This window comes from Etheostoma spectabile, chromosome 4 (genome assembly GCF_008692095.1).
Source record: "Etheostoma spectabile isolate EspeVRDwgs_2016 chromosome 4, UIUC_Espe_1.0, whole genome shotgun sequence".
NCBI classification, from domain to species: domain Eukaryota; kingdom Metazoa; phylum Chordata; class Actinopteri; order Perciformes; family Percidae; genus Etheostoma; species Etheostoma spectabile.
The window spans coordinates 10,634,765-10,639,247 of NC_045736.1; positions in this window are offsets into that span (position 1 = coordinate 10,634,765).

Sequence of the window (4,483 nt, forward strand, 5' to 3'; positions counted from 1 at the left end):
ACACACACACACACACACAGTCTTACATCAACAGTCAATGTCAGAGAGTGAAGTGTTCAAAGTCCAAGCATAAAATGTCTTCCATAACTGCTGAAACACGTCCAGGTTGTACGCTACTCACCGCCTCACTTTGTCTCCCTCCATATGCCTGCTTCCCTTCGCACATCACCCTCGCTGCTTTTTTTTTTTTTTTTAAACACACACACACTAACACAAACACAGCCAGACAGACACACACACAGACAAATGCACACAAGCACTGAATTATGGATGAACCCTGTGACACTCTGATGATACATTTGTCACATCTATACAAAGTCATTCTTTAAGATTGTCCCTCTTTATGCCGCCTAGAGTTCACATTTTGTCACTTGACATTTACGGAGAGGCTTATGACGGCCCTAAGCGCTGATGTCTCACTGCTGCTGACACTGAATCCAGACTCCATGGACACCGACACAGACAGCACCTGAGGGGCTGAAATGGTGCAGAACACAAGCTCCATATTTGAGCCCAGCTTTGAGGTTTAACTGAGCAGCAGTTCTTTTGTAAAGAAAAAGTTTGCTGAAGGGACACATGATGTGTAGCGCAAACCAACACCTGTAATCACATTTTATGAGCGGCCTAGATTAGATACACTGTAGTCCATATTGACGACATTTCATTTTGGTGATTGTTAAGGTGCCGCCAAAAATTCTGCCGGTTGTCCGTTACCTTCGGCTTTCTTTGTGTTGGCGTTCTAAACTCCAGTGTGATTTCTGAGGACTATGGTTAACTGCTCCTCAGATCTCTGCGGGGTAAATCCAGACAGCTAGCTAGAGTATCTGTCCAGAGTTTTCTGTTGCGAGATTAAAACTTTTGAACGTACACATGTTCTACCCTGAGGCCTTGTTAGGCTTGGGGGTCCTGGCTGCAGCCCCGAATGTTTTATGAATAGTCCCGTGTGTGGGTGTGGGTGGGTGGGAGTGTGTGTTTGTCTGTCTGTCTTATTTTTATTTTTTCAAAAACAAGTATAAAATAATCAAAAATGGTAGAAATAACTTTGTCCAGTTTATTTTTCCAAGACGAATGGAACGGGCAGCTACGTGCAGGGTCTTACCATCACGCCGTATTTGTTGCTAGCACCTAGCAACCGTCTCTAAGTGAAGATAGCTGTGAAAGGTATCATTTTTGGAGGAATCCTAGCCAAATCAGTCAACTACAGTAATGCCATCGATACAAAGTTTAGGGGCGCAATACTAATGATTTAGTATGAAGTTACTGTGACGTGACGTTTCCAGTAGGGTTGCAGATTAATCGAATTATCGGAGAAGAAATACTCTTGTTTTATTGAAGTACAATACAATAGTTTGTTTTAATTTTTGGGGTAACAATTTACAGTAAGGTACACAAAAAAGGGAAGGTACTGTTTTTGAAGGAGTAACAACTGATTAGTTTCATCCATTTTCCCTTTTTACCCTTTCGAAAAAGGTTGCAAAATCACATAGAAAAATGCTTAAAGTAACAGTACCAAAAAAGGCTGCACTGCATATCACTAATACACGTAAAAAATACTTGTTAATCTGATGCATGTAAGCATGGGTTTCCCAGTAACTAGGTTATTATAGTACAGTTAATCAATTTGATGATTTCTTACCTTAAATCTAAGTTTCAAATTGATGAGGCCTGCTTGGTAGTATGATCAGCTGACTGGCAGAGGTGGGTGACTTGTGGACAGGTGAGGTATGGCAGGGCCTGAAATGACAGGAAAAGATCAGTAAAACAACATCACCAACCAACAACAGTCTGATAATAACACTACAGTAGGAGAGCGGGAGGACTGGAGGAATGGGAGGCCTGAGCTGCTGTCACCATGACTGAGTGGTTAAATTCAAAGTAATCACATTTTCAGACATCCATCCTTTTAAGCTCAGACCAGCATCACGTATAAGTCACTGTGTGCCTTTGTGTGGTACATAAACTTTACTTATACTGTGTTCTATTAGAGGTCACAGCTGCAAAGAGCCTGCAAATCATGTCTGTGGCATCATCAGTTTGAGTCTAGTTTCTCATAAATAACCGGTTTGATCTGAAAAACAATCAGAGTGGTTCCTTATGTCTTTCCTTTAAAAAAGAAATTATATTCTGCTCACTCTACCAGTGAGAACTTCAGAAATGTGCAACATAACATGAGCATTAATCTTATGTTGAGCCACAGTATATTTAATATTATAATGTGTAAAAGATTTCAGTACCGGCTGAGTTGGCAACATTTGTGATCACTGGTGGTAAGTACAGGGCCTAAAGAGAAACTTTTCATAAGATCATCTCTCAATGCAAATCAAACTAGTTAAGCTAACTGAAATCAAACCATGCCAATATCTAGACATGGTGAAGGGTATGTGATGATGGGGGGTTAGTTTAATTCCAAAGGCCAAGGGAACTTTATCAGGATGCATAGTATCCTGATCCATGAAATAAACAAAAATCTAAGAAGAACAAAAAAAGGAAGAACATTTATTTATTTACAATACAATATTTATTCATAAAGAAAATGGGTGTCCTTAAAACGTTGGCTTCCTTATTCTTTTTGAACTAAGGCACTAAGATCAATTTCCAAAAGATGTTTTCTTATTCCTCTTTTTAATCAACTTTAGCATGGGTGTGTACACTTTCTCAAGCCACTGTACCAAAGAAAAGTAATGCACTGTAATTTTTATTTATTAACATTTATGTATGACATTTACTGCTGCAGTTTAAGACATCAAAGATCCGCATAGGGAGAAGGTTGGGGGAGATGGGTGTGTCAGAAAACACAGCTTTCAAGTGGGGGAGCGGTAGTGTTGGCCAAATGAAGCTTCTTGAACAATTTTCTTTATTTTCTTAGCTCACTAGATGGCGCTCTCTGTTTAAAAAAAAAGGTTACAGGAATGGCAATTCACTGTGATTTCAACCCTTTGTTGGAGAGAGAGCCCCATCTGGTGAGCTCAGAAAAAAAGAGAAAATGGTTCACAAAGCTTTATTTGGCCATCACATTTGAGGAAGTGGGTGTTCGTGTCCCGGGGGTACTACTTTAGGGGACCAGGGTGTTTAAACCCAAACCACAATCTTTGTTCTAATCTTAACTAGTTGTGTTGGGGCCTTAACTTTCATCTCCACTGGCTAAATTCTTTGCTTCTTGGCTGAACTTAACTGTAAACCTAACTGTCATTACATGTCATTACTTTGTTACCGTATTTACACACCGCCCCCGACTTGAGCTGCAACAAAGCTCTGGCCGCCCCGCCAAGAACGCTTGTCAAAAAATACGAGGAAGCACTTTGACGCTTTGGCCTCTCTGACGTGGCGACGTTCTCTGTTCGACTGGGAGAAGCTCACGCAGCCACGGCACGGCAAATACACGGACACTGACACCTTTTATAAATTACATATACAAGGACAGAAGTTGTATTGTTAAATGATCACAGCAAAGTCTATTTGCAGTTTATCTTGCTCATTAGCCGCTTAGCCGTAGCATCTTCTATAATAAAATGTAACCGAACTATATATTTATCCATACAAGCCTCATTGATAAAGTTGAAGACTATAATATTTATATAAAACACTTAGCTGTATGCCATGTACCGTTGGAAACAACTGGTTTCTCCCAGAGTGGCGAGGACCTGTATTTGGACCGGGATTGCACCGTACCAGTGCATTGCCCCCTCTACTGGATCCAGTTCAGGTCGTAGATCCAAGAGTGCAGCTTTAGGGAATTTACATCAACATATTAGCCAGTCATCGTCATGGTCCCTGAAGTCTCTTTCTCCCCACCCCGAGATACAATTTGAAGATGAAACTCAAATAGGCAAACACACTTTTCTTCATGCAGTATTCGAACAGTATTAAAGTTCCGATTAATAACGAGGACATTACGTGTGACGATTAAGCAAGAGCTTAACGGCTGTATTTCCAGACTTTGACGTTTGATGATATGTGCAAAGTATTAAAGCACCCATATTATTCTCAAGTTCAGGTTCATAATTGAATTTTGAGGTTCTGCCAGAATAGGTTTACATGGTTTCATTTTAGAAAAAAAACATATTTTTCTTGTACTGCACATTGCTGCAGCTCCTCTTTTCACCCTGTGTTTAGGTGTCTGTTTTTGCTATGGAGTGAGACATCTCACTTCTATACTATCTTTGTTGGCAGTCGCACATGTGCAGTAGCTAGGTATTGATAACATCAGCTAGCTACTGTTTTTCTTACTTTGGTCAGTTCAAGGCAGGATTAGCTGGGAGATTTCTTCTAAACGAGGACACACTTGAAGAATACCTGCAGAAAAGGGACATGGAAGTAGTTCTTTTGGTGATTATGGTGAACTAGTGTGTGTTGTAGAAATGTTTTGCCATTGACAATGAGCTAGCAGACTAGCACTAGCATGCTACGGTTATCCACCTTGTTTCGGCTAGTGACGTTAAAAAGCTGTGCAGATTTTGAACAGCGGACATTTAGAAACCTGCAT